The sequence below is a fragment of the Candoia aspera genome, chromosome 2 (genome assembly GCF_035149785.1).
Source record: "Candoia aspera isolate rCanAsp1 chromosome 2, rCanAsp1.hap2, whole genome shotgun sequence".
In the NCBI taxonomy this organism is placed as follows: Eukaryota; Metazoa; Chordata; class Lepidosauria; order Squamata; family Boidae; genus Candoia; species Candoia aspera.
Window position 1 is genome coordinate 158,810,498 of NC_086154.1, and position 13,792 is coordinate 158,824,289.

The window sequence follows — 13,792 nt, forward strand, 5'->3', positions numbered from 1 at the left end:
AGAAGCGGGACCGTTGAGGAAGAGGCTCCTCAACCCAGGAGGGGGGGAGCGTCAGGAGGAGGTTCAGAGCAGCTGTGCCTCAATTGTGCCCGGGAGAATTTCGCGAGTGGGGCGGGAGGATTGCTTGGAAAGGCTCTCCAAAGGTTGTTCCTTTGCCCTCCAAGCCCTAAAGGTCTTTCCAGGAATCCAAGGGTCTGTTGTCCTCGGGTTTGCCAGCCTGGCTGGGCTGCCCAGGCAGGAATTCCTCCCTCCCCACATACTCGAGGCATGAACTCCCACCGGCCACATTGCCAAACCCTCCTTACCCCTGAGGTGGAAGCGGTGACCCTATCATGAGAGCTTTCCCGCTCGATTCGTCTCCGTGCCATTTGGGACCTGACCGGAGGAAGAAAGTCAGGCGTGAAGGAACATCCAGCTAGCTCAACCTCCCCTTTCCAAGACCGGCCAGTCAAGTCAGTTGGCCCTTTTTTCCCCTGCAAGCCCCTTGTGGACAGGAAGCGGTCTCGGGCTCCTGCAGACTCTTGTGGCCCGTCAATGGTGCCCCACCAAGTCTGGGTTTTGGGAGAAGGACTTGGAACCTGGCAACAGCACAGGAAGGTCTTCCACTCTGGTGCCCACTGACCTAGGCACTTTATGGGCAGGCTTGGAGCCTCGTTCTCTCCGCCCCCAGGGAAACATCGCCAAGGCTCACTTTTTGAACCTACACAAGGATGGCGGCTCTCTCGGAGCCAGGAGTGGCCGGGCAGCCCAGTGGCTGACTCTCTTGGTGGCCTTTGGCCTCTGCCTTTCATGTGGGAAGCTGTCTGTTCGTGAGCAGCGCAAAAGCACAATCACGTGTGGCACAAAGCACAGAGAGGGGCCAGAGATGCCGCCTTGCTTCTCTGCTGGGCCTCTTGGGCAATCTGACCTTCCTTTCCCCTTCAGGCCAGCACAGCCTGGTATCTCTTGCCCACCTCTTAGCAGGGGCTGGGGAGAATTTCCCTTGTTTAATCCCAATGTGGGGGTCCAGGGTCCGAACGTAGTGACAGAGATTGGGGGAGGCGTACAAGAGGGCTGGGGCAGCCTCTCATTCAAAGCCACCTCCCCTCTGGCTTCCACGTGGGGACTACAGCAAAGTAAGACATCTCTGAGCAAGCAGAGACGGCGTTCCAGCACAGACCGGTGGCCCAGCGACAAGTCCAGGTCAGCAGAGCCTCTCTGTATATGGAGTGACCGAATGATTGCCCACCTGCATTCTCTATGGCTGCTCCACATGAGGAGACCACAGGAATTGGTGATCCTTGCGGTCGACTCAGGAGTGAAGCGGCTGGGAGACCAGGAAGAGAAATCTACCTCACAGCCACAGTAGAGCCTTTGAGGGCACTGGGTTCGACGAAAACCTCACTTTCAAAACACATTTGGGTATAATAATTTTAAAGAGAGATCTTCAGACAAGCAGGAGAAACAAAAAACCACTCAGTGAGTCACCCTTCATTCCAGATTCATCAGCCTGTGCAAGCCCCAAACCCTTTGAACCCTTCCTCTTGGGGAAGCTGCCACAACATCTTCACTCTCCGAGGTGCTGCCTACCTCGATGGATTAGGACGCCTTTCCCACTTCACATCCCCCAGGCTGCTGGTCTTCCTTGAGGGCAGCGATTCTTCTGATGAATCCTAAAATGACAACCCAAATCTTCTTCAACTGAATACAGGGCTAAAGGGGGTTAGTCCCCGCTTGGGAAAATAAGAGAGGATTTGGGGTTCTCAGTTTCAGTTTGTCGAACGAGGGCTGGCCATGTTGACTAAGGGAGGCAACTCAAGGTCAGGGGCATCTGGCAACCATATTGGAAAAAATATTGTACCAATTGGAAGAAGCAACATGTCCTCGGTTTACCCGTGTGAAGTTTTCGGTAGAAAAAGGAGCACCAAGGACACTTTGCCCTTTCTTTGCTGACCCCTTTTCCAAACCCCTCCGTGAGCTAAATGGCAGCCTTGCAGAGTTCCCCCTCTGTCTTGACTGGTTGGAACCGCCAGGTATCTGGCAGCACTGGGCGATGCAAAGCAGCAGAGGGAGGTTGAAGGAGAAAAAGAGGGAGCAGGAGCACGCTTCTGATGGGTAGCCTGTCCTTGCCAGAGCGTGTCCAGAAATAGCACCTCGGCCTCCAGCACCGTTCCATCTGCTGACCTATCTTCAAACCCGCAGAGACAGGGCTGCCGTTGCAAGGGTGAGGAGCTGGTCACAACTTACTGATGGGGTGGAGACCTCCTCTATCGTGAAGAGCCCCTGCCTCTTTTGCTCCGGTTCATCATCACTGGGGAGAGATTGAAGGGCCCAGAGATCAGAACTAGCTGTGGGCCCTCTTTCAAGAGCGGCCACATGGATGCTCTAAGCAGCCTGTCGGCTGGCCTGCCAAGGGGGTTGACCTGAGTCCTTCTTTCTTTTATCAGAAGCAGATGCTGAGAAGGAAAGGAGGTGAACCTCCCTTATGTGGCAGCTCAAACAGGCTTTGGGCCCTCCCCAGTCAGCCAAGCAGCAGCCCTTGCGACCGGCTGGGCCAGAGGGTGGGATGGGAGGGTCCTTGTTTTCCTTTCCCCACCCCTCCCTTTTCCTTTTGGGCTGTCTCCTGTAACGTTAGGCTTTGGACAATCAGAAGCTTGCTTACTTTCCTGTGCTTTAAGCATGCACTCCCTGCCCAGGTGCCTTCATCGTCTGGTCCCTCTTTTGCCCCAAATGGCCCCCCATCCCATTAAGGAGAGAAGAGAAAGGCTTCCTGTCCAGGGGGTTGAGCGTGCATCCCATAGAAATCTATCCCTCCCCTCAGCAGACATTTCTCATAGCCTTTTTTCTGTGGGACGGTACTGCAGCCTCTTCTTGGGGGCTTCAGAATCAGCTGAGAGCAGGTACCTTGCCAAATCGGAGACGGAGTCCACATCTTCCAGGCTCTGGGTCCTCGAGGCCCACTGGACTTCCATTGAATCCTGCAAATGACATTTGTTTCTATTCAGGCATAATCAAAGACTGTTCCACCATTTGGAAGTCGCATCCCTCCCTCCTTCACCTTGGAGGGGGTCAAGAAAAGGGGGATGCTTATGCACTCAGCCCCTTCCTTGATCACCATTTTCTCAATGGATGTCCTTCAACCAGCTGTGACCTGACATCTGGCAGCTCCTTGACAAACCACCCATCTGGAAACTTGCACTGAGGGCGGGAAGAAGCCAAGCACAGAGGTCGAAGTAGAAGCAGATGGGCCCACTGCCGGACCCTGCCCTCAGATGCCATTTCCAGATGGTGGGGAAAATGGAGGAAGAAGCAGGACCATTGAGGAAGAGGCTCCTCAACTCAGGAAGGGGGGTCAGTCTCAGGAGGAGGTTCAGAGCAGCTGTGCCTTCATTGTACCAGGGAGAATTACGTGAGTAGGGCAGGAGGATTGTTTGGAAAGGCCCTCCAAAGGATGTTCCTTCGCCTTCGAAGCCGTAAAGGTCTTTCCAGGAATCCAAGGGTGTGTTGTCCTGGAGTTTGCCAGCCTGGCCAGGCTGCCCAGGTGACAATTCCTCCCCGGCCCCCAGGCCTTCAGGCATGAACTGCCACCAGCCACGTTGGCAAACCCTCCTTACCGCTGAGGTAGAAGCAGTGACCCCATCGTGAGAGCTCTCCTGCTCCTTGACCATTCTCTGTATCTCTTGGGACCTGACCGGAGGAAGAAGTGAGACATGAAAGAACATCCAGCTAGCTCTCCCTCCCCGTTCCAAGACCAGCCAGTCAGTCAGTTGGCCTTTTTTCCCCCTGCAAGCCCCTTGTGGGCAGGCAGCGGTCTTGGGCTCCTGCAGACTCTTGTGGCCCGTCAAAGGTGCCCCGCCGAGTCTGGGTTTTGGGAGAAGGACTTGGTCTTCTTGGGGCTTCAGAATCAGCTGAGAGCAGGTACCTTGCCAAGTTGAGAATGGACTCCACATCCTCCAGGCTCTGGTTCCTGGAGGCCCCCTGGACTTCCATCGAATTCTGTAAATGACATTTGTTCTTATTGAGGCATAAATCCAAAGCTCTCTGTATCCCAATTGGATGGCTAAAGCCTAGGGCGCAATTTCAGCCCCCTAGGAAGAGGTCTTCAGAGGCCTTAGGTTAAGAGGATGCTGCTTCCAGAATAAGAACCTGCTGTTCTCCAAACAGGCTATACTCATGGCTGGGCACTTGGCAACTGTTCACAAAGTCTTTGACACTGTTTGGAAGATGCATCCCTCTCTCCTTTTGCCTCAGAGGGGGTAAGGAAAAGGGCGATGCTTAGACACTCAGCCCCTTCCTCGTTCACCATTTTGTCACTGGATGTCCCTCCACCTGCTGTGACCTGACATCTGGCAGCTACCTTACAAACCACCCATCTGAAATCTTGCACCAGGGGCAGGGAGAAGCCAGGAACGGAGGGCAGAGTAGAGGCAGAAGGGTCCGCTGCCGGTCCCTGCCCTCGGATGCCCTTTGCAGATGGCGGGGACAATAGAGGAGGAAAAAGTGGGACCATTGAGGAAGAGGCTCCTCAACACAGGAGGGCAGGATCGTCAGGAGGAGGTTCAGAGCGGCTGCGCCTCAATTGTGCCCGGGAGAATTTCGCGAGTGGGGCGGGAGGATTGCTTGGAAAGGCTCTCCAAAGCTTGTTCCTTTGTCCTTCAAGCCGTAAAGGTCTTCCCAGGAATCCAAGGGTCTGTTGTCCTGGAGTTTGCCAGCCTGGCCAGGCTGCCCAGGTGACAATTCCTCCCCGGCCCCCAGGCCTTCAGGCATGAACTGCCACCAGCCACGTTGGCAAACCCTCCTTACCGCTGAGGTAGAAGCAGTGATCCCATCGTGAGAGCTCTCCTGCTCCTTGACCATTCTCTGTGTCTCTTGGGACCTGACCGGAGGAAGAAGTGAGACATGAAAGAACATCCAGCTAGCTCTCCCTCCCCGTTCCAAGACCAGACAGTCAGTCAGTTGGCCTTTTTTCCCCCCGCAAGCCCCTTGTGGGCAGGCAGCGGTCTTGGGCTCCTGCAGACTCTTGTGGCCCGTCAAAGGTGCCCCGCCGAGTCTGGGTTTTGGGAGAAGGACTTGGTCTTCTTGGGGCTTCAGAATCAGCTGAGAGCAGGTACCTTGCCAAGTTGAGAATGGACTCCACATCCTCCAGGCTCTGGTTCCTGGAGGCCCCCTGGACTTCCATCGAATCCTGTAAATGACATTTGTTCTTATTGAGGCATAAATCCAAAGCTCTCTGTATCCCAATTGGATGGCTAAAGCCTAGGGCGCAATTTCAGCCCCCTAGGAAGAGGTCTTCAGAGGCCTTAGGTTAAGAGGATGCTGCTTCCAGAATAAGGACCTGCTGTTCTCCAAACAGGCTATACTCATGGCTGGGCACTTGGCAACTGTTCACAAAGTCTTTGACACTGTTTGGAAGATGCATCCCTCTCTCCTTTTGCCTCAGAGGGGGTAAGGAAAAGGGCGATGCTTAGACACTCAGCCCCTTCCTCGTTCACCATTTTGTCAGTGGATGTCCCTCCACCTGCTGTGACCTGACATCTGGCAGCTACCTTACAAACCACCCATCTGAAATCTTGCACCAGGGGCAGGGAGAAGCCAGGAACGGAGGGCAGAGTAGAGGCAGAAGGGTCCGCTGCCGGTCCCTGCCCTCGGATGCCCTTTGCAGATGGCCGGGACAATAGAGGAGGAAAAAGTGGGACCATTGAGGAAGAGGCTCCTCAACCCAGGAGGGCAGGATCGTCAGGAGGATGTTCAGAGCGCCTGCGCCTCAATTGTGCCCGGGAGAATTTCGCGAGTGGGGCGGGAGGATTGCTTGGAAAGGCCCTCCAAAGCTTGTTCCTTTGTCCTTCAAGCCGTAAAGGTCTTCCCAGGAATCCAAGGGTCTGTTGTCCTGGAGTTTGCCAGCCTGGCCAGGCTGCCCAGGTGACAATTCCTCCCCGGCCCCCAGGCCTTCAGGCATGAACTGCCACCAGCCACGTTGGCAAACCCTCCTTACCGCTGAGGTAGAAGCAGTGACCCCATCGTGAGAGCTCTCCTGCTCCTTGACCATTCTCTGTGTCTCTTGGGACCTGACCGGAGGAAGAAGTGAGACATGAAAGAACATCCAGCTAGCTCTCCCTCCCCGTTCCAAGACCAGCCAGTCAGTCAGTTGGCCTTTTTTCCCCCCGCAAGCCCCTTGTGGGCAGGCAGCGGTCATGGGCTCCTGCAGACTCTTGTGGCCCGTCAAAGGTGCCCCGCCGAGTCTGGGTTTTGGGAGAAGGACTTGGTCTTCTTGGGGCTTCAGAATCAGCTGAGAGCAGGTACCTTGCCAAGTTGAGAATGGACTCCACATCCTCCAGGCTCTGGTTCCTGGAGGCCCCCTGGACTTCCATCGAATCCTGTAAATGACATTTGTTCTTATTGAGGCATAAATCCAAAGCTCTCTGTATCCCAATTGGATGGCTAAAGCCTAGGGCGCAATTTCAGCCCCCTAGGAAGAGGTCTTCAGAGGCCTTAGGTTAAGAGGATGCTGCTTCCAGAATAAGAACCTGCTGTTCTCCAAACAGGCTATACTCATGGCTGGGCACTTGGCAACTGTTCACAAAGTCTTTGACACTGTTTGGAAGATGCATCCCTCTCTCCTTTTGCCTCAGAGGGGGTAAGGAAAAGGGCGATGCTTAGGCACTCAGCCCCTTCCTCGTTCACCATTTTGTCACTGGATGTCCCTCAGCCTGCTGTGACCTGACATCTGGCAGCTACCTTACAAACCACCCATCTGAAATCTTGCACCAGGGGCAGGGAGAAGCCAGGAACGGAGGGCAGAGTAGAGGCAGAAGGGTCCGCTGCCGGTCCCTGCCCTCGGATGCCCTTTGCAGATGGCGGGGACAATAGAGGAGGAAAAAGTGGGACCATTGAGGAAGAGGCTCCTCAACCCAGGAGGGCAGGATCGTCAGGAGGAGGTTCAGAGCGGCTGCGCCTCAATTGTGCCCGGGAGAATTTCGCGAGTGGGGCGGGAGGATTGCTTGGAAGGGCTCTCCAAAGCTTGTTCCTTTGTCCTTCAAGCCGTAAAGGTCTTCCCAGGAATCCAAGGGTCTGTTGTCCTGGAGTTTGCCAGCCTGGCCAGGCTGCCCAGGTGACAATTCCTCCCCGGCCCCCAGGCCTTCAGGCATGAACTGCCACCAGCCATGTTGGCAAACCCTCCTTACCCCTGAGGTAGAAGCAGTGACCCCATCGTGAGAGCTCTCCTGCTCCTTGACCATTCTCTGTGTCTCTTGGGACCTGACCGGAGGAAGAAGTGAGACATGAAAGAACATCCAGCTAGCTCTCCCTCCCCGTTCCAAGGCCAGCCAGTCAGTCAGTTGGGCTTTTTTCCCCCCGCATGCCCCTTGTGGGCAGGCAGCGGTCTTGGGCTCCTGCAGACTCTTGTGGCCCGTCAAAGGAGCCCCGCCGAGTCTGGGTTTTGGGAGAAGGACTTGGTCTTCTTGGGGCTTCAGAATCAGCTGAGAGCAGGTACCTTGCCAAGTTGAGAATGGACTCCACATCCTCCAGGCTCTGGTTCCTGGAGGCCCCCTGGACTTCCATCGAATCCTGTAAATGACATTTGTTCTTACTGAGGGATAAATCCAAAGCTCTCTGTATCCCAATTGGATGGCTAAAGCCTAGGGCGCAATTTCAGCCCCCTAGGAAGAGGTCTTCAGAGGCCTTAGGTTAAGAGGATGCTGCTTCCAGAATAAGGACCTGCTGTTCTCCAAACAGGCTATACTCATGGCTGGGCACTTGGCAACTGTTCACAAAGTCTTTGACACTGTTTGGAAGATGCATCCCTCTCTCCTTTTGCCTCAGAGGGGGTAAGGAAAAGGGCGATGCTTAGGCACTCAGCCCCTTCCTCGTTCACCATTTTGTCACTGGATGTCCCTCCACCTGCTGTGACCTGACATCTGGCAGCTACCGTACAAACCACCCATCTGAAATCTTGCACCAGGGGCAGGGAGAAGCCAGGAACGGAGGGCAGAGCAGAGGCAGAAGGGTCCGCTGCCGGTCCCTGCCCTCGGATGCCCTTTGCAGATGGCGGGGACAATAGAGGAGGAAAAAGTGGGACCATTGAGGAAGAGGCTCCTCAACCCAGGAGGGGGGGAGCGTCAGGAGCAGGTTCAGAGCGCCTGCGCCTCAATTTTGCCCGGGAGAATTTTGCGAGTGGGGCGGGAGGAATGCCTGGAAAGGCTCCCCAAAGGTTGTTCCTTGCCCTCCAAGCCGTAAAGGTTTTTCCAGGAATCCAAGGGTCTGTTGTCCTCGAGTTTGCCAGCCTGGCTGGGCTGCCCAGGCAGGAATTCCTCCCGCCCCCCAAGATTTGAGGCATGAAGTCCCACCGGCCACGTTGCCAAACCCTCCTTACCCCTGAGGTGGAAGCGGTGACCCTATCATGAGAGCTTTCCCGCTCGATTTGTCTCTGTGCCACTTGAGTCCTGTCCGGAGGAAGAAGGTGAGACATGAAAGAACATCCAGCTACCTCTGCCTCCCCTTTCCAAGACCAGCCAGTCAGTCAGTCGGCCATTTTTTCCCCTGCAAGCCCCTTGTGGGCAGGCAGCGCTCTTGGGCTCCTGCAGACTCTTGTGGCCTGTCAATGGTGCCCCGCTGAGTTTGGGTTTTGGGAGAAGGACCCGGTACCTGGCAGGTGGCACAGGAAGGTCTTCCACCGTGTTCCTCGCACAACATGAAAACGGACAGCTTTTCAAGATGTTCTGTATGGAGAGGGGAGCAGAGAAAGAGGCTTGAGCCAGGGGGAGAGGTTCGAGGCCCGTGACTTTCTCCCCCTTTCCAGTTTCTTGGGGGCCCTGCGGGCCTCGCTTACTCTGAATAGCCTCCGTAGCGCCATAGCAGAGGCTGGATGGCTCTGCAGGGAAAGAGATTCGTGGTGCAACAATTGGCAACCAGCAAGCCAGGTCCAGAGTAGTGTCTGCCAGCTGGCAGGCAAAGCCACAATGGGAATGAGCAGCCTGGGGGTTGGCCTGTGGCTTTAAAGGTTTGCTGAGTCTTGTTCCCTTGGCAACCGGGAAAACATCCCCATTGGCCACCTTTTGTACCTACCCAAGAATGGCTGCTGTCTCGTGGCCAGGAGTGGCCGGGCAGCCCAGTGGCTGACTCTCTTGGTGGCCTTTGGCCTCTGCCTTTCGTGTGGCAAGCTGTCTGTTCGTGTGCAGCGCAAAAGCACAATCACGCGTGGCACAAAGCACAGAGAGGGGCCAGAGATGCCGCCTTGCTTCTCTGCTGGGCCTCTTGGGCAATCTGACCTTCCTTTCCCCTTCGGGCCAGCACAGCCTGCTATCCCTTGCCCACCACTTAGCGGGGTCCGAGTCCTGTCTGCTCAGGGGAGAATTCTCTTCTTTTTCCCTGCGCGGGGGCCTGGGGTTGAACAGTTTGGGTGGGCATACAAGAGGAACAGGGCGGCCTCTCTCATGTCATTCAAAGCCACCTCCCCTCTCCGCCAGCCAGCCTGGATGTTGGTGGTGATGTATGAAGCCCAAGAAGGCCACCAGTGGCTCATCTGAGATGCAGAGTAATGGCAGGAGTGGGGGCTGCCATGACAAAAGCTGCCATCCTCTCTCTTCCATGACTCAAAGCCTGCTGCATCCGCCTGTTCTGGCCTGTCTGCCTCTCCTTTCAAAAGAAGCCTAACAAGAAATAGAAATAAACGACCAGGAGGTTTCCCCATTTGAGATGAGAGATTTACAGTATGCATTTGAAACTAATAAGTCCTTGGCCAGCAGGGTTGCCCCTGTTCTGGTCCTACCAGAGGTCATCCACTACTTCAATCAATGCTGCCTCAGCACTAGAGCTGGGCCTGAAAGCTAGCCAAAAAGGGCCCAGATAATCCAATGCTCCCGGGGCCTTCTGGAATGCAGGCCCACCACCTTCTCCACCATCTTACCAAAATGGAAAGGTTGGAGATAGATTGGATGTTATCCAACAGTCTTAATCTAGCTTTGGCTTCTTGAGGACAGGACGCAAGATTTGCGGAGAACCACAGGGCGGCGCAGCCAAACTTCAAATTGGGAGATAAGGTCTACCTCTCCACTAAGCTCATTAAGTCTCCGCAGCCCTCTAAGAAGTTGGCCCCCAAGTTCATTTGCCCATTCCCAATCATAGAGATAATCAACCCGGTAACTTTCAAATTAGATTTACCCCACAACCTAAAACGCATACACCCAGTGTTCCATTGTGCATTACTGAAACCGGTTACCTCGTCAAAATGGCACAATGACCCCCCCCCCCGCCTCCGCCCAACACGATAGATGGACAACAACATTTCGAAATCAAGGAAGTACTGGACTCCAGAAGGCTACGGGGCACCCTCCAGTACCTGGTCCGCTGGAGACATTTCCCCCACCCCGAGTGGGTACAGGCTCGGGATGTCTCAGTGCAGCGGCTTGTCAAACGCTTCCACGAAGCATATCCTGACAAACCGGCGCCTTGAAGTTTTCGTGGGGGGGCAGTATGTCATGACCCCCGTTGCAATGCATGCACGCATCACAACGGGGAACATGCCTTTCAGGAAAAGGGGAAGGAAGGAGGAAGGAATCATCCTAATCCCTTAAACACTCAAACACAAACGCAATCATAAGGACAAAGGGGACACACCTTTGCCCTGACCAGAGAAGGCATCAGCATATCGCCCAGACATCCCTGCATTACCCCGGGGGACACACCTGCGCCGGACATGGGAAGGAGACAGAGGAGACCAGCGATAATCTTCCTGATCGCCCATCAAGACCCCGGTATCGCACCCCCGATCGCCCATCAAGAAACAGGATCCGGACTGTGGGACAATGGGGGGTGGAGAAGGGCCAGGTCCACGCCAGGGGTATTTACGGGGTACCCCGCACGCCATGTGCTCATTCCCGTCTCTTTGTGTGTATGCATTCTGTTCTCAGTAAACAGGATATCCTTAGCCCCATCTAAGTGAGTCCGTGTCTTTCTGAGCGCAAGGCAGCCATTACACATATCCAGTTGCGGCATCTGCTTCTATAGCCTTACCATTTTTCAACACATTCATGGAATGGTTTCTTTTCATTCAATTTTGCCTTGGACTCTTAACACTTACCAGTTTCATTTCAATTCTACTTGTCATCACATCGCTATGATTCCTATATAAAATACTCCTTCCAGAAATCAGTTTTGCCACATTTTGGCTTGTATGGCACAACCAAAGCCCAGTTTTACCCCAAGCGTGTTCCCATCAGGCCCGTATCACCCCATGAAGGAGGAACGTCTAATTCTCTACGCACTTAAATCCTTCAGGCACTCTTGGGTCAAACTATTATAAACACTTGAATTAAGCCTTATTTTTTGACAAGTTTTTTAACAAAGAGACCATAGGTGCCAGGCCAACATTTACCAAAGCTGTTTTACAATACTTTTTCTGAAATCAGAAGGCAACCAGGTGATAAATGCCATTTGTCTTGCGCCAGCATCTTTCCTGTGACATAATTACAGTTGTATGAACAATAAAATGACTACTGCTGCTGCTTCCTGCTTGCATCTGTAGAGCGCTTTCCCACTCTTCTAGCCTCCTTTTGTTGCCTTAAGAAACTAGCCAGCCATCAGGGAGTATCGCCAACAACTCTGAGACAGCCGAGTTCTGCCAATGATCGGGGGGCCTTCCCAGGAGAGGCCAGTGTTGGGACTAGCTATGCCAACTGCAGAACTGAATATGTGAAACCGTTTCTTTCTCACAGAAGGCCTTCTGCTGACCATTATTGTGCAATAACAGTGTGGTTGTAAAACAACATTTGTAGTGAGAAGGCATCCTAGCACCAAACCAAAGGCAAAGGTGTTAAGAGAACTAAAAGGCAAACAAACAAACAAACAAACAAACAAACAAACAAGTCAATCTGTTCACATGTAATTGAAAGAAGGAAATTGGCACACAGTTTCAGTATCTAAAGGGTAATCATCCAAATGCAAACCTGCTCGGGCTGATTCATTGACTTCAGTGCCATCTGTGTGCTTGTGAAAAGAAATGGTGAGTACGCACCTTTCATATAAAAGGAAGAAATGAAGCTGCTTGTCATGTTTACCGTTCCGGTGTTTGTCTACATCGTAACGGTTCGCTTGCCAAGGTGCTGATAGGTGTTCGGGCTGGGAGGGTGCTGCTGAGAGCCTTGTACAGGAGACGCGCTGGACTGTGCCAGGAGGAATGTCTTTAGGCTATCTCTGAAATGTCAAGGTCTTTTTGCCCGTTGATCAGCAGAGCTCGTTAGGAGCACCTGGGAATGTGGGGCGAACTGTATGTGAGGGAGGGGGTGGGGTGTTGTTTGCAAAGACGCTATTTAGTTTGAGTTTAGGCGCGCTTTCCTCATTCTCAGCTTTTTAGCTGTTTGCACTCTTTTCTAAATAAATCCAGAACCTGAATTGACATTTTGAGTCTGAGAGTTTTATTTAGAGTAAGGCAATCATCACACTGCTATCTAGTGAGAGGAAGTAGTCTTGAGTGTCTGCTTTTTCATACCAAATCTAAAGGGCATTGGAGGTGCTGTAGAGAACAACTTTTAGTGGTTGAGTGGTATTAACCAACTACAATGTTGACATTTTCTGTACAGTTTAGGGTGCTCCAAGCCAGTCTTACTAGTGGGAATCTTCCTGTGCATGGGGCAAAGGAGGCCATCTTTTACTATCAGCAAGTAGCCACGACTAGAGAAATTGCCTGGCAGACCAGAAAGGAAACCAGAGCACCAATGCATTCTTTGGAAGGGAAGGACTGAGCGAGAATGTGACCTGAGACCTTTGGGCTTCACTCTGGCCTTAGTTCACTTGAATAGCTCTGAGGCCCCTTCGAGTTGGGTGCCTGGCTTTGAAGAACACCACAGAAGGAAATTTGGGGGACCAACAGGAACACTGTGAGAGACTCCTCCTAATCTTTTTGAAGGTGCCAAGATTGTTGCCGAAGGCACCAAAACGTGCTCCGCCATGGATGAGAGCATAATGGCTCCCTTCACCTCCCAGTGCTCAAACCCATGAGAAACCGCTGTCCTGGGGTCTCCTCGCATGGAGCAGCCATCCAGAGCAGAAGTGGGTGATCTCCCATCCTCTCCTTATCCGGAGAGGTTCTGTGGGACCGGACTACTCGCTGGTCCTTCATGTCCGGTCCCGGCCCGTGGAAATCACTGACACGCAGGTAAGTTTTATAGATTTACTAAAAAGGCTTTTAAACAGAACTCTAGTGGCAAAAAGCTTTGACCAAACAATCGTAGTCCCTCACACCCAAAATATCCAGCCCACCAAAGCTCAACCAGCTTAACTTAGAGGCTCTTTCAGCTGAATCCCCTCAGGCTGATGACTCTTCTGTAACTCCTCGTCATCTTCCAAGGAGTCTGAGCTGGCCATGACACTATCCCCCACCTCAGGGCCCTCCTCTCCTGCAGATTGAGGCCTGGGCTTCTCCGGGTACTGTTACTGGAACAGGTGTGTGAGGCAGGGAGCATAAACATCATCATCTTCCCAGGAACGCTCCTATGGTCCATAGCCCTTCCAATCCACCAGATACTGGAGGTGGTCCCGAAGGACCCGTGAGTTCAGAATGTGGGCTACCTCATATTCAGGTTCCCTTTCCACCACAATGGGTGGTGGGGCCAGTGTGGAGGAACAATGAGGGTTGGGAGGTGCAGCAGGAACCAACAAAGAACAATGGAATACAGGATGAACACAGAAACTGGAGGGTAGCTTAAGCCAGAAAGCAACTGGGTTGATGACAGCTTCCACTTGGAATGGTCCCAGGAAGCGGTGATCCAATTTCTTTGGCGGCTGACGAGTAGCAAGCTTCTTAAATGAAAACCACACTAAG